Raw genomic sequence first — 17,835 nt, forward strand, 5'->3', positions numbered from 1 at the left:
AAGAGGAGTATGAATCAGGCAACCATGTTAAAAATGTATATTAATAAATGTTAAAAAAAAAGATTTTTATAACACAAAATGACAGTCATATTCAAATGGATTGAGAAACTAGAATATTACATGGAATCTAAAAAGACAAAATTCAAAAGAGATAATTATAAAATCTTATACTAGTACTTAAAAGAGAAAGTTCACAATTATAAAATGAGGTAGTAATGCATAAACAGTAAACTAATCCCTCCCCCCCCCCCCCAAATACAGAGTGCTTAGTAGACTACAAGCTTAATTAGAGCCACTGGTTTGATTTGACGATCAAAAAGATTAATGGTTCCTTGGTTTGCATTAAGAGGGTCATATGTTTCAGAAATAGGGAGACATTATTATTATTCAGTTATTTTTGTCACACTTGTGATGACCCCATTTGGGGTTTTCTTGGCAAAAATAGTTAAATAGTTTACTATTTCCTTCTCAAGATCATTTTGCAAATGAGTAGCTTGAGGCAAACAGAATTAAATGATTTGCCCAGAATTACACAACTAGTAAGTGTCTGAGGCCAGATTTGGATTCAGGAAAAGTCTTCTTGTCTCCAGGTCCAATATTCTATCTACTGGGACACCTAGTTGTCCTTAGATGAGGGAAGTGAGATTATAACTATACTTTACTCTCATCAAATTTCATTTGTGATATTGTAGTCTTCTCTAGGCATCATGTTTTAAGAAGGAAATGAAAAGTTGGATTGTATAAAAGAGGGCAACTAGAATGATAATTGGTCTTGAAACTATTTTATAAAGATGTGTTGAAGGATCTAGGCACATATTTAGCTTAGAAAAAAGAAGACTCAGAGAGATATACTGGATGACTTCACATATTCAAAGGGTTGCTACATGAAGCCTTGTCCAATTTGGGCTCCATTAATACATAGATATACACACATATAATGTAAATGCACATGCATCTATGTGCTTATGTAATTTTCTTATCTTCCTTTAAGTACAATTAGTTGTTTTTCATTCTGCAAGTACCAGATTCAAATGCAATTATCAAAAGAAAATGAAAAGTTATTTAGCAATAGATGAAGATCAAAAGATAGTACCACCCTAATGCCTTTTGTCTAGATAAAGTTTTCTTCTATGAAATCTTCAAAATGACATTCTTGTGTGGCTAAAATTTCTGATCAGCAGAAATGCCGATAAAAGAAACAAAGTCTCCAGGCCAAAAAGAAATAGGTTTACTGAGAGAGGTGAAAGGATGGTTAATAAAGACAGGTGACTAGGATTTTGCTTTACCTAGTCAAGTAGGTAGATCAGAGAAAAGATGGTAGTTCTCTGATCATAGGCCAGTTAAAACTTTCTTTCTAGATCAGAGAAAAGATGGTAGTTCTCTGATCATAGGCCAGTTAAAACCACTCTAACTATGATTACAAATAACAGGATTTATTATAAAAACAGGTTTAGGAAAGAGTAAGGGAAGTGGACTGTGGATTTCCCTAAACTTAACCAATTCTACCTTTCTCCCACCAACTGATTCTTCACAGTATTTCTTCATCCATTAGCCAGGCTAAGGCTGCTCTCTCTTCCTCTCTGCCTCAATTTCCCGTGTATATAACTAAAACTAAAGTAAATCGACAATAGATAATCTTAGATCCAGTTATAGTTGAAGATGGAGTCAGGTGTCAGGTTTGACCCTGTCCCCCTTGGTGAGAAACCAACACACCAAGGCAAACTCAGTAATTCAGATCAGCAGTTATGGCAATTCCTGTTTGAGGCTTCTTCAAGTGTAGAAAAAACAGAGGCTGAGATCACAAGATGGTCAATAGATGGCTGATGTCTCTCAGGAATCAGTTAAGGGTCCAAAGGATACAGGAGCTGGGTTTTGGGGATGATACTTTCCCCAGTGTTCCAACCCCTCTCCCTGTGGCAGTTAGTTTCTCAGAATTCCACACCTCAGGATTCTAAGTGCTTCCTCTGCCTTCCTTGGATTTCTTCCTTCAGTTCTCTGTTTCTCCACTTCTGATTTGTTTCCTTCTTCCCCAAATTTCCCTTTATCAGAGGGCTGGTGTCATAATAAAGCCAGGCTCTGGTCAAGACCACAGACAAGACCAAGACCTTGGGCATTATGAGTGGCCTCCTTATATACCTAAAAGTTTTACCACTCCTTATATACTCAATTATTTAAAAATAACTAAAAAGGGGAAGTGAACAGTCTTACCAGTATGAAAGCTTTATTGGCATGAACAATTTTACAGCACTGGTGAGACTAGCTTACATCAGTAAGCTAGAAAGAACAGAGCAGTAAGCTAAGAACTGATGTACTGGGATTCTACTGTAATCATGAGGGTTTAGGAAATTTTAGAATAGATGAGAAGAATACACAACTTAGCTAGCTAACATAGGGAGGTCAATACAAAATAATTATAGAGTATTACAGTAACTGTAAAATTTACTGTAAAATATATAGAGTATTTCAAAATCATAGAATAAAATTTCAAAATTGTTAAGGGGTAAGAGATTTTACATTCTACTTGACATCCTTTTGCAAACAAGAAACTACTTAAACTGCCATTTTGTTTGTAACACTTGTATTGAAAATTATAGGATAAGTAGCATCATCTAACTGATGTGTCAGAAATTAGAAGCAAGACATAAAACAATTCTACATCTAAGAATTATTCTTAGGAAATTGTTGATGATAATAATCATATTTATATAACACTTTACAGTTCATAAAAAATCTAAGTCTCTTAGTTCCTAAAATTTATTGAAAATCTTGTTAGATTTTAGTACAGCTTAAGTACATTATTATATAAGCTGTTTTCTGCATTTAGTTTTAAAGTTGGGGAAAGTATTCTGTATCTATAAATGCATTTACAATGTAAATAAAGGCAAGATTGTTACTGTTACTGTTGCTTAGAAGTAATAAAAACTAATTATCCTGGACTATTTTTTAAAGCCATGGATTCACATAGTTTGTAAAATATTTTTTTTTAAATTGTGACAGTGTTATAGAACATAGCTATTAGTTGATGCAGTAGATAGAGTTCTAGTCCTTGTGTCAGAAGAAATTGAGTTTGAGGTTAGCCTCAGGCACTTACTAGCTGTGTGACCCTGGGGAAGTCACTTTACCCTGTTTGCCTAGGTTTCCTCATCTGTAAAATGAATAGAAGAAGGAAATGGCAATCCACTCCAGTATCTTTGCAAGAAAACCCCAAATGGGGTCACAAAAAATTGAACATGACTGAAAATCCACTGAATATCAACTAAAAGGAAGTTTTCCAAAACTAGTTTAGAGAACTGCTAAATTAAGGGAACAGATATTTTAGTAACAACTGATTAGATTTAGCTATACTTTGAAAAATATGGGTGATGGGTAGAGAATGAATTCTCTTTTTTATTCTATGTGTTCTTGAATAAAAATGAGAGAAAGAATTGTTAGATTTTTTTAGTAACTTGCTCTGTCACAAAAAATTTTACCTGTATTTCTATAATTATAGTAGCATATGTATTTAATAAATATTCATAATAATATATAAATAATTTACAAGTCACATAATGACAGAACCAAACTAATTAAGAGAAAAAGTAGAATTGCCTGTGACTTTGAGCTGTAGGTTTTGCCAAGGCCATTTAAAGTATCCATTCCTTGATTCATTTCACAATTTATTCCTGAAACTTAAATGTGGATTTAATCACTTTTCTGTTCCCACATATACTCTAACTGATTATACTTTGGTTCAGTGACACCAAGATAAATTTATAAATGAAAAAACAAACAAACAAACATTCAATTGATAGTCTGAATTCAATATTCTCCAAGTCTTTATTTTATTTTAATGTTAGTATTCATTTGCTATAACTGTGGCTATGAGTATAAAAACATCATTCAGAAAACTTTAGGTGACAGAAGAAAAACATTTAAAATTTAATTACTAATTGTAATTGTAATCCACTAAATTACATACTAGAGGAGAATAGCTTCCATTACAACGTTTACAAATCAAGCCCAGAGTCAAGCATTTGAACAGCCATTATGATTAATTAATAAAAATTCACCATGAGATATTGTGGCATTTAGATTTAATCTCTGCTTGAATCCATGCTGGACAATCTGTTCACATTAAATTACTTTCTCAGAGATTACTTTTAAATTTCTGTTCTTCTATATTCTTTAATTTAATTAAGGTTCAGGTGTAATGTGAACTATTTTCTATCAGATTTACTCAGCAAAAGGCAGAGAAAGGAGACAAAAGAGTACATTAAAGCTAATCTCTATATACAGACAACAGAAGAGCATGAGTTAATTTTTAATATATATCTGAGATCAATTGATCTAACATAAAAAATATGATTATTTGATTCTTAGAAATTTAGATGATAAGTTGAATTATTTTAGACTGCCCATGGCTGTTTATATAAGAGGCTGATCAAATTATATCTTTTATGACATTTCTATTTGCAAGTTAAATTAAAAAATAATATCTATTAATTCATAACCTCTGTTTACGTTCTTTTGAATTTTGCTTTATTCTGTGTAATTGTATGATAGTCTAGTGTGTCACCTGAGAAACAAGTAGCATGCTTTTAAATCCTAGTCATAAAATGGTTCCTTTGGATAATAAATGCTATTTCTAGTGAAATACAAGTGTATTAATATAACAGTTTTCAGGTATAAGAATAACAAACTTATTTAACTACTTACTTATTAATATAGTTATCTAGCAGACTGATTCATTGAAAAAGATTTCAGTGAAATGTAAAGTTTAAAATTCATCTCATTAGCTATCATTTTTTAAGTTTATTTAATTAATTAATTTGCAGTATTTTTCCATGGTTACATGATCCATGTTCTTTCCCTCCCTTTCTCCCACCCCTTTCCCATAGCCAACAAGCAATTCCACTGGGTTTAACATATGTCACTGATCCAGATCTATTTCCATATTATTAATATTTGCACTAGGGTGATCATTTAGAGTCTATATCCCCAGTCATATCCTCATCAAACCATGTGATCAAGCAGTTGTTTTTCTCCTGTGTTTTTACTCCCACAGTTCTTCCTCTGGATGTGGATAGTGTTCTATAGAGAGCCAACCTCTATATGGTAGGGGTTCTGAGTGGCGTTTTGAAGTGTCGGATTGTTAAGACAAGAAAAAGAAAATGAGAACAACCAGGCTTGTGGTTAGCCCATGCTGCTCCAAAGCTATGGGATTTGGATTTTATTTTATACTGATTTCAAACAAAGAACACAAAGAAAGAGTCACAGCTGTGAAGGGGTTACAAATCATACACCATCCATTAAAGTCTAAAAAGTAGAGATATAGATACAAGGACAAGGGCCAAATTCCAACCACCAATTAGTAGGGGTTAATTCTGGGAGCAGAAATATATTTCATGGAGATGTTTACTAATTGCGTTCTGCCTTGATTTACAAATCTGTGCCTGGTCAGATAGTCTGGACTAAATTGTCTCTCTAGGTCTTATCTAAGCAATATATTTTTTAGGGTTCAGCCTTCTTAATTATCAAGGAGAGAAATTGTTAACTCAGTAGCTGCTGGTCTGATTAAGGATTCAAAGCTTTCCAATAAGAATATTGAGAAAGGTGGGGATCTAAAATTGAGTCAAAAGAGGAGCCTCAGATTTTTACCTTAGATGGCCCATTCTATCTGCATCTGACATGCAGTGCAGAAAAAAAACATACACACAGTTTTACTTGCCGATGATTTTGTAATGGGATCCAGATAAAATATCTATTACAGACTCTGTTTCTCTAAATGACTCCTAATAGCCTCTTGGAGGGGTCAAATTGTTTTTGGATTAACCTACCTGCTGGTACCAGAGCTTTTCAGGGCTCAGGTGACCAGGACCAAACACAAAGACTGCCTCAGCCTGGATTGGTCACATAGGGAATCCCAAAAACAGGCCCTAAATTTGACCCTATTTCTCCAATGGCTCTCAACAGTGTTCTTTCTCATAAGTCCCTCAGAATTGTCCTGCATCATTGCATTGCTGCTAGTAGAAAAGTTCAATTATATTTGATTGTGACTCAGTGTATTCATCTCTGTGAATAATGTTCTCATGGTTTTGCTCCTTTCATTCTGCATCAGTTCCTAGAGGTCATTCCAGTTCATATGGAATTCCTCCACTTCATTATTCCTTTTAGCACAATAGCATTCCATCACCAACTGATACCATAATTTGTTCAGCAATTCCCCAATTGAAGGGTATCCCTTCATTCTTTGCATTTTTTTTTGCCACCACAAAGAGTGTGGCTATAAATATTTTTGTTGAAGTCTTTTTTCTTTATTATCTCTTTAGGGTATAATGCCAACAGTGGTATGGCTGGATCAAAGGGCAGGCAATCTTTTAAAGTCCTTTGGGCATAGTTCCAAATTGCCTTCCAGAATGGTTTCTAAGGGTTAAAATTATGTTTGGACTGTATATATAAGAATATATTGTAGTCGCCAAGAAATATATTACTCAAGCCAGAATGACTTTTTATAATAGTTTATTTACAAAAGGAGAGAGAGAGAAAGTAAGGGGTAATGAGAGAGAGGAAAGGGTAAGATATCTAACCTAACACACTAAATATTTTCCTCCAATTAATGACTCAACCCAGGCAGGGCTAATTAGTCCTCAGTGAGGGTCCTTAGCCTTGAGCCAAGGTCCCAGTAATGAATAAAGCAAGGACTTCAGCCACGAAGCCTATCCCAAGAGGGGAGGATTCTCCTGAGGCTAGTCCCTCCAGAAAATCCAGGAAAGGGAGAGATTTAAGAATAGTCTCATCAAGTCCAAGGTCTCAGGTCTTGAGAAGGACCCTACTTTTATTAGATTTATTTTTTAAGTCATAGTTAATACAAGGAGAATTTGGCCAGAGAATAATGTTATTTTCATGACCACAGGTTAGTTCTAGGTTGAATTTGGCTTATTTCTAAGATAGAAAAATTCAAATGAATGATTCATAGAGAACACTATTAAACTTTATGGATAGATGTTCAGACAGAATTTCTGTATTCTCCCCTTGCCTATCAATTAACTGCCTGTGAAATCACAAGAATATAGCATAACCTTTTCTTGGCTTAAATGAGTCACTTAACCTTTCTGTTTCCTTACCTATAAAATGGGGTTAATAATACTGAACAAGTTCATTAAGAAGAAGTATGACTAGGTGGCATAATGACTCAGACGTTTTAAAAGACAAAAAAATTGCAGATGATTCCTGACTTACAAATAGATCGTGTGTTCTAAATGCCAAGACATAAATCACTTGCTTAGAACTCAGAATCATTTCTTATAGAAATAATGTTTGAATCATAGCTAGGAACTCATACTAACCAAAAAATATTATTTTGAATAACAGCATTATTTATATAATATATTGAGAGGCAGCTGTCATTCATCAGCTTGCCTTTATAACCTGGTTATCATGCTAAATATGTTATAGGTAATAGAGCCTTTTTGGGTATCTTGTCACCAATTCATGAAATATGTTTTATTTTAATAAGAGTCTTATTGGCAAAGCAACCAATAATATTAAAAAAAATTGGTTTAAATTACAATTAAATTTCAATATACTAGGTTCATTTTTCCCCTTCAGCTAAATAATAATCTATTTTGAAAATTAATTTATTTCTATTTTAAAATATTTTTCCATGGTTACATGATTCATGTTTTCTCCCTGCCCTCTTCCCTTACCCCTCCCGGAGCTAACTAGCAATTCCATTGGGTTATACACATGTTATCACTTGATACCTACCTATTTCCATATTATTCATTTTTCTAGTAATCTTTTAAAACCAAACCGTCAAATCATATACCCATAATACATAAGTGATAAATAATATATGCTTTTCTTCTGTGTTTCTTCTCCCACAGTTCTTTCCCTGGATGTGGATAGCATTCTTTCTCATAAGTCCTTCTGGATTATCCTGGATCATTGCATTGTTATTAGTAGTAAAGTTAATTACATTTGATCATTCCACAATGTTTCACTTTCTGTGTATAATTTTCTCCTGGAAGTCTTTCTTGTTCATATAGAAATCCTTCAGTTCATCATTCATTAATGCACAATAGTATTCCATCACCATCATATACCACAATTTATTCAGCCATTCCCCAATCTATAGGCACCCCCTCATTTTCCAATTTTTTGCCACCATGAAGAATATGGCTACAAATATTTTTGTATAACCCTTTTTTATTATCTCTTTGGGGTAAAAACCTAGTAGCAGTATTGCTGGATCAAGGGACATGCATTCTTTTAAAACCTTTTGGGCATAATTCCAAACTGCCTTCCACAATGGTTAGATCAATTCACAATTCCACCAACAATGCTTTAGTATACCAATTTTGCTACATCCACTCCAACATTTATTATTATTCTTTACTGTCATATTGGCCAGTCTGCTAGGTGTGAGTGGTACATCAGAGGATTTTTTTTAAATTTGTGGTTCTACAATCAGGAGGGATTTAGAATACTTTTTTCATGTGATTATTGATAGTTGTGATTTCTTCATTTGAAAACTGTCCATTTGTGTCTCTTGCCTATCTGTCAATTGGGGAATGGTTTGATTTCTTGTACCTTTGAATTAGTTCATTATGAATTTGTGAAATTAGGCCATTGTCAGAGTTTTTTTCTAAATTTCTTTTTTCCCCAGTTTTTTGCTTCTTTTCCAATTTTGGTTGCATTAGTTTTGCTTGTACAAAACCTTTTTTAATTTTATATAATCAACATCATTCATTTTACATTTTGTAATGTTCTCTATCTCTTGCTTGGTCTTAAATTCCTTCCTTTCCTAGAGATCTGACAGCTATACTATTTTATATTCACATAATTTATTTATGATTTCACTCTTTATATTTAAGTCATTTACCATTTTGCCTTTATCTTGGTATAGGGTGTGATGTATTGTTTTAACCTAATTTTTCCCATGCCGTTTTCCAAATTTCCCAATAGATTTTGTCAAATAATGGATTCTTGTCCCCAAAACTGGGATCTTTGGGTTTATCAAGCATGAGATTGCTGATATCATTTACTCCAAGTCTATTCCATTGACCAACCCTTCTATCTCAGTCAGTACTAAATTGTTTTGATGATCACTGCTTTATAATACAGCTTAATTTCTATATTTTTTCATTACTTCCCTTGATATTCTTGATCTTTTGTTCTTCCAGATTAAGTTTTTAATAATTTTTTTTCTAATTCAATAAAAAAAAATGTTTATTGGTATTCTGATAGATATGGCACTGAATAAGTAAATTAATTTATGCAGGATTGTCTTTATTATCATATTAACTCATCCTACCCATGAGCAATTAATGTTTTTTTTCCAGTTGGTTAGTTCTAGGTTTTATTTATGTGAAGTGTTTTGTAGTTGTGTTCATATAATTCTTGAGTTTGTCTTGTCCCGGGGGCCATCAAACCCCATCCTAAATGACAAGGTCTCAGATGGGAGCCTAGAACCACAGAGTGGATTTTAGGGAGGATGGTCACTCCCATTCAAGATTCCCCCATGTGACTCTTCCCTTATTAACACTCCTTATTATTGGAATTATTGTAATCAATATCTCTACTCAGCCCCAGGGAAATATAGAATTATAAAGACCATTATTAGAGTCCTTACAGACCCCCTACAGACTCCTAGGAAATCCCCATCTACATGTATTTATTACAGAAATTCCCCTAAAGATCACTCCATAACACACCAGCAATTAGTGAGTTAATGTTAAAGATTTTAAAACTAACAGATCTTTCACTCCCATACACAGGTGCCTGCAAAAACATGCCAGAACAGTCTCCAGGTTTTGCCCTCTCCGTGATATCTGATCCAGATGGGAACTTGCTTTTCCTTTGGAAAGCAAGTATACCCCTCCCTACTGGGATTGTTTTGATTACCCTGCAGGCTAGCCAAAATTTCAACTCAGCTTTGAAAATTATTGAAAAATGAAAGACTTTTATTGAAACAATATTTGGACCAAGTCGGAATCATTGTATCTTTTTGAATCTTGATTTATGTTATAATTGTATAATTAGCTAGCATAACAAATTATCACTGATAATTATACATTTGAATAGAGTGAAATACAATCATCTTTAACTTGATTGGCTAAAATGTAATTGACCATTCTCTTAGCCGAAATGCATGCCCTTGTACCTCACAAATAGGTGGGAATGGTAATTTCCAACCCAGTTATTTTGTGATGAATTATTCTTGTCTTTTGATTCAATTTATCTAGATCTGATAGGGGAAAGTTAAAGTCCCCCACTAGTTTAGTTTTACTATCTATTTCCTCCTTAAGCTCTAATAGTTTTTTCCTTTAAAAATCTGGATGCTGGGGCAGCTGGGTAACTCAGTGAATTGAGAGTCAGGCCTAGAGATGGGAGGTCTTAGGTTCAAATCTGGCCTCAGACACTTCCCAGCTGTGTGACCCTGGGCAGGTCACTTGACCCCCATTGCCCACCCTTACCACTCTTCCACATAGGAGCTAATACACAGAAGTTAAGGGTTTAAAAAAAATCTGAATGCCATACCATTTGATGTATATGTATCAAGTACTGATATTTCTTCATTGTCAATACGGCCTTTTATCAGGATGTCATTACCTTCCTTATCTCTTAATTTTTAATTTTTATTTTTTCTTTAGCTTTGTCAGAGATCATGATTGCTATTCCTGCCTTTCTTTTCTCAGTTTATACCCCCAAAATTCTGGTCCAACCTCTTACCTTTACCCTATGTGTGTCTACTTGTCTCATATATGTTCCTTGTAAACAACATATGGTAGGATTTTGTTTTTTAATTCACTCTGCTATCTACTTCCATTTTATTGGTTGATCCAATCCACATACAGTCATTATTACCATTTCTGCATTCCCCATCATTTTGATCTCCTCTTAATCCTACCCTTTCTCCTTTCACCATTTCCCTCCAACCAGTATTTTGCTTTTAATTAATTCACCTTTCCTCTACCCTTATTTTACTCCCCTTCCCACCATCTCCCTTCTTATTCTTATTCTCCCTCTTACTTCTCTTTAGAGTTTTTTAATCACTTCCCAACTTTTCTTTCCCTTTGTTAACTTAAAAAAACACAGAACTATTAAATAGTCATAAAACCACTCTTTAATCAAGGGAAAGGGGGATTAGGGCTACTTGACCTATTTTACAGAGCTGTGCCTTGTGCAGAGTCCAAGAATTGAACACTGCTTTGCTCTGCTCCCTGACTCCCCTGGGAAAGCCAACATGCTAGATGACTACTCCAAAGAACAAAGGAAACTGGGGAACTTATATACCATTTGGGAAGATCCAGGGGCTGGGAGAGATGATTGACATTATACTGATAGGATACAATCAAGCTTGGGAAAGGAATCATAGCTAGAGGCTAGGGTGGAAGGGAAGGGGCTGCTTACACAATGGATACTAAAGGATGGTCCCTGCCCAGGTGTGTCCTCCTGGGTAAGGGTCCCTGATACAATGGGGAAGATAACCCAAGCCAAAAGGTATTTAGCATTTATCCTAGGGTCCATTATTCAGTCTGCAACTGCTAGCCTGAGATTCCCTTCAGGGTGGATTCTCATGGGAATAGGGAAGCACAAGCTTTGGGGTCTCCAACCTACAAGCTATTTCTAAAACTTGGGGTTCATCAGATCTCTCTAAGCCACAAGTTTGGGGACTCTAGATTCCATGTCGACACCTTATATTACTTCCCTCCCCAACCCTCTTCTTTATTCCCCTTCTACTTCTCCATAGGGTAAGATTGGATTCTATGCCCCAATAATTCTAGCTTTTCTTCCTTCTCTGAACCAATTCCAGTGAGAGTAAGGATTAAATATTACCTGTCGTTAACCTCATCCTTCCTTTCTAGTAATAACATTCTCTCCCATCTCCATGCACTTCTTTATGTGGTATAATTAAACACATTTTACCTCTTCCTTTGCATTTCTCTTGGTACACTCCTCTTTTTTCCCCATTTTTTTACATATCATCCTAAATAGTTTAATACCATGCCCTCTGCCTGTGTATAATTCTTCTATCTACTATGATAATGAAAAATTTTTTAAGAGTTACAGATATCAATTTTCCATATCAGAATATTATCAATTTGACTTTTTTTAAGCCCTTAATTTTTTTCTCTTTCTTATTTACCTTTTTATGGTTCTCTTGAATTTTCTATTTGGAAATCAAATTTTCTGTTTAATTCTGGTCTTTTCTTCAGGCATGCTTAGAAATATTCCATTTTATTAAATGCCCAAACTTTTCCTGAAAGTATATAGTCAGTTTTGATGGGTAGGTGATTCTTCTTTGAAGGCCAGTTCTCTTGCCTTCTAAATATCATATCTCAAGCCTTTTCATCCCTTAGTGTGGAGGCTACCAGATTCTGTGTAATCCTGACTGGAGCTCCATGATATTTGAATTATTTCTTTCAGTATTTGTAGTATTTTTTCCTTTGCCTGGAAGCTCTTGAACTTGACTCTAACATTCCTGAGAGTTATCATTTGGGTATTTAATTTAGGATATATCTATGGATTCTTTCAAAGTCTAGTATGCCCTCTTATTCAAGAATATCAGGGTAGTTTTCTTGAATAATTTCTTGTAATATGAAGTCTAGGCTATTTTTTTTTTAGTCATGGCTTTCAGGTAGTCTAATAATTCTCAAATTATGTGTCCTAGAGATATTTTCCAGGTCAGTTTTTCTTCAATGAGAAATATCATGGTTCCTTCTATGTTTTTCATTCTTTAGATGTTGTTTTATTATTTCTTGATGTGTTGTGAAATCATTACCTTCTATTTCCCCAATTCTAGTTTTCAAAGACTGGTTTCCACCCATCATCGTTTAATTCTTCTTTTTTGATTTGGTATGTTATGCTTTTTGTGGCACTTTTTCCATCATTAGATTTCTTTGCCTGTTCTTCCAGAAAGCAAATTATGATTATTAATATAATTATTACTTCATTTGCTTTCTGTGTCTCCCCCTTTTTTTGGCCAATTTTATCTCTTAAGCTATTTTTTTTATTACTTTCATTTATTTTTCCCACTTTTCTTCTCATTTTTCTTCTATCTGTCTTAGTTGGTTCCTGAACTCCTTTTTGAGTTCCTCCAGAGATTGTGACCAGTTTCCATTTTTTTGGAGAGTTTGCATGTTTGCTTGTTTTTCACTATCTCCTGTTGCTTCTGTTTTTTTTTCATCTTTTTCTCCATAGAAATTTTCTAGTGTCAAGAGCTATTTTTGCTATTATCACTCATTTTCCTGTTCAAGGACTGGGAGTCCTGCTTGTTGTTGGTCATTTCTATCTTAACATTTTTCTCTCAGGGCTTTGCCTTGGGTCTAGCTTACCTTCTCTGTCAGAGGCCTGAGTGAGCCTAAACTTATAGAGCTCTGACTTGTGAAGATAGGATTAACTCTCTCCTTATCTATTTTAGCTAATTAAATCAAGAACTTAAAGTACCCCTACTTAGCACTAAGAGAGTTTACAAGTCACTTATTAGAGTAAGCTCAAACCTCCAAAGGCCACTGCTTCCCCTCCACCCCCACCCCCACAGTGCTAGGCAAATTGGAAGACTGCCATTGCTTTTTGTGAAGAAGGGAGTATGACAGGAAGTAACACGAAATGATGTGGGAAAAAGGAACATAAAAAGAAGAAATCAGCATGGTATAGATTATTCCTTTCCTGGTGTTTTGAGAGATTGGTTCCAGAGATTCCTTTCCTGGCTTGAAGGAGGCTGGATGAGTACCTTGGCTTTGGAGTAGGCTGCATTGGTGGAACCCTGGCTGAAGACACCACCAGGTCTTCTGGCTGAGAATTACCAGGAAATCCATGTAAAGACAAAGTCTTGGGGAAGCCCCTGCCAGGCTGCTGGGGCCCAGGAGTAATTCACCAGAGAAAGGCTGGTAGGCTTGTTAGGAATCTGTCTCTTTTTCTACATTTACACTTTTACTTTTCCCTCCTCTTTGTAAATAAAAGTTGCTAAAAGTCATTTTGACTTAAGCTATAATATTTTAAAACCAGCAACCACAATATTACTTTATAACTCTCATATTTAGCATAAAACCTAAATTTAAACTCTTACAGACTCTCCTCCAGGGCCTTTGATTTCTAGGGATAGCCCTGTGGTATTTTTTTTTCTTGATATAGCCTGATTTGCAGCGTTTTGCCCTGAATCTATCTTCCCAGCCACTGCTGCTGCTGCTGCTCTGTGAAGGCAGTGCTCTGGAGCTTTAAATCTTACCTCCAAAGCCTGAAATTTCTAAGCATAAGTCTGTGGTGTAGCATACTTTGCAGTGTTTTGCTCTGAGGCAATCTTCCCTGTCCCTGTTGCTACCTCATCTGCCCCCAGGTGAGTCTAGTGCTATTAAACTTTGAATCTCATTTCCAGGACCTAGAGCCTCCAAAGAAAGGGGTGTGTGTGTGTGTGTGTGTGTCTCAACGAGGAATCTAGCAACCCCAAACTTGTGGCCTAGTGAGATCTGATGATCCCCAAGTTTTAGGAATAGCTTGTAAGTCTAAGACCCACCAAAGCTTGTGCTTGTTCCCAGTTCCCTGTTCCCATGAGAATCCACCCTGAAGGAAATCTCAGAGTAGCAGTTGCAGACTGAATAATGGACCCTAGGGTAAATGCTAAATACCCTTTTTGTCTTAGGTAGTCTTCCCCATTGTATCAAAGACCCTTTCCCTGGAAGACACACCTGGGCAGCAACCATCCTTTAGTATCCATTGTAAGCAGCCCCTTCCCTTACACCCTAGCCTCTGGCTACAATTCCTTTCCCAGGCTTGATTGTATCCTGTCAGTATGATAATATCAATCATCTTTCCCAGCCCCTGGATCTTCCCAAATGGTATATAAGTTCCCCAATTTCATCTTGCCTGGTGGCACTCCTAGGGGGTCAGGGACCAGAGCAAACAGAATTCAATCTACGACTCTGCATAAGGCAGGTGGCCACCTCTGAGTGGAGGCCTAATCAGCCCTGTTTTCACCTTTTCCTTAATTAGCGGCTTTTCTGACTATTTAATAGTTCTGTGTTTTTTCAAAGTTAACAGTATGTTTTAGGTGTAGCCAGCCTTGTAGAATTCCACTGGCTCTTTTTACCTGACAGATGAAATTTTTTTAATATAAAGACAGACCTATATATTAGAAATTAGGATTAGCTATTCACCAATTCAAAGTATGTTGGGATGTTCAAGGGAGGGACTGAATGAGTTCCTAAAAATCTATTTATTTAGCTGCTTGGCCCAGCTCTCCTCGTTTCTAATTATGAGTGACAACCATGGAGACATATCACTTTATTGATTATAATGCTGACCTAACCAATAAACCTGATATACTCTATAAATTTATACTCTTACCACAAAATCAGTGCCCCAAGATAATTTTTTAACTTAAAATGGGTTCTTAAATTTATTTTCATTTTTTTTAAATTTAAACATTTATTAATATTCATTTTTAACATGGTTACATGATTCATGCTCCTACTTTCCCCGTCACCACCCTCAATCCCCCCACCCATGGCCAATGCACATTTCCACTGGTTTTGTCATGTGTCCTTGATCAAGACCTATTTCTAAATTGTTGATAGTTGCATTGGTGTGGTAGTTTCGAGTCCACATCCCCAATCATGTCCACCCCGACCCATGCGTTCAAGCAGTTGTTTTTCTTATATGTTTCCTCTCCTGCAGTCCTTCCTCTGAATGTGGGTAGCGTTCATTACCATAAATCCCTCAGAATTGTCCTGCTGGTACAGAAGTCCATTGCATTCGATTTTACCATAGTATATCAGTCTCTGTGTACAATGTTCTTCTGGCTCTGCTCCTTTCACTCTGCATCAGTTCGTGGAGGTCTTTCCAGTTCACCTGGAACTCCTCTAGTTTATTATTCCTTTTAGCACAATAGTATTCCATCACCAGCATATACCACAATTTGTTCAACCATTCCCCAATTGAAGGACATCCCCTCCTTTTCCAGTTTTTTGCCACCACAAAAAGCGTAGCTATAAATATTTTCACACAAGTCTGTTTATCTATGATCTCTTTGGGGTACAAACCCAACAATGGTATGGCTGGATCAAAGGGCAGGCATTCTTTTATAGCCCTTTAAGCATGATTCCAAACTGCCAGCCAGAATGGCTGGATCAGTTCACAACTCCACCAGCAATCCAACAATGTCCCAATTTTGCCACATCCCCTCCAACATTCATTACTCTCCCCTTCTTTCATTTTAGCCACTATGCTAGGTGTGAGGTGATACCTCAGAGTTGTTTTGATTTGCATTTCTCTAATTATTAGAGATTTGGAACACTTTCTCATGTGCTTATTGATACTTTTGATTTCTTTACCTGAAAATTGCCTATTCATGTCTCTTGCCCATTTATCAATTGGGGAATGGCTTGGTTTTTTATACAATTGATTTAACTCCTTGTATATTTGAGTAATTAGACCGCTGTGAGAGTTTTTTGTTATAAAGATTTTTTCCCAAGTTGTTGTTTCCCTTCTGATTTTGACTACATTGTCTTTGTTTGTACAAATGCTTTTTAGTTTAATATAATTTTCTCTAACTCTTGCTTGGTTTTAAAGTCTTTCCTTTCCCAGAGATCTGACAAGTATACTATTCTGTGTTCACTTAACTTATTTATAGTTTCCCTCTTTATATTCAAGTCATTCACCCATTCTCTGAATTTATCTTGGCATATATAGGTTGTGAGATGTTGATCTAAGCCTACTCTCTCCCATATTGTTTTCCAAATTTCCCAGCACGTTTTGTCAAATAGTGGATTCATGTCCCAAAAGTTGGGCTCTTTGGGTTTATCATACACTGTCTTGCTGATGTCATTAACCCCAAGTCTATTCCACTGATCCTCCCCTCTGTCTCTTAGCCAGTATCATATTGTTTTGATGACTGCTGCTTTATAGTATAGTTTAATATCTGGTACTGCTAGGCCCCCTTTCTTCACATTTTTTTTTCATTATTTCCCTTGATATTCTTGATCTTTTGTTATTCCAAATGAAATTTGTTATAGTTTTTTCTAATTCAGTAAAGAAGTTTTTTGGTAATTTGATAGGTATGGCGCTAAATAGGTAAATTAATTTGGGTAGAATGTTCATTTTTATTATGTTAGCTCGTCCTACCCGTGAACAGTTAATGGCTTTCCAATTGTTTAGATCCAGTTTTATTCGTTTGGAAAGTGTTTTGTAGTTGTTTTCATATAATTGCTGTGTTTGTTTTGGTAGATAGATTCCTAAGTATTTGATATTGTCTAGGGTGATTTTAAATGGTGTTTCTCTTTCTACTTCTTGCTGCTCTTGTGTTGGAAATGTATAGAAATCCTGATGATTTATGTGCATTTATTTTGTATCCTGCAACTTTGCTAAAGTTGTTGATTATTTCTACAAGCTTCTTAGTTGATTCTCTGGGATTTTTTAAGTAGACCATCATATCATCTGCAAAGAGTGATAGCTTAGTCTCCTCCTTGCCCACTTTGATACCTTCAATTTCTTTTTCTTCTCTAATTGCAACTGCTAGTGTTTCTAGTACAATGTTAAATAATAGAGGTGACAATGGGCATCCTTGTTTTACTCCTGATCTTATTGGGAAGGCTTCTAATTTATCCCCATTGCATATGATGTTTGTTGATGGTTTTAGGTATATACTGTTCATTATTTTTAGGAATGGTCCTTCTATTCCTATACTCTTCAGTGTTTTCAATAGGAATGGATGCTGTATTTTGTCAAAGGCTTTTTCAGCATCTATTGAGATAATCATGTGATTTTTGTTTGTTAGACTGTTGATATGGTCAATTATGTGGATGGTTTTCCTAATGTTGAACCATCCTTGCATTCCAGGTATAAATCCCACCTGAT

The sequence above is a fragment of the Gracilinanus agilis genome, chromosome 3, assembly GCF_016433145.1.
Source record: "Gracilinanus agilis isolate LMUSP501 chromosome 3, AgileGrace, whole genome shotgun sequence".
NCBI classification, from domain to species: Eukaryota; Metazoa; Chordata; class Mammalia; order Didelphimorphia; family Didelphidae; genus Gracilinanus; species Gracilinanus agilis.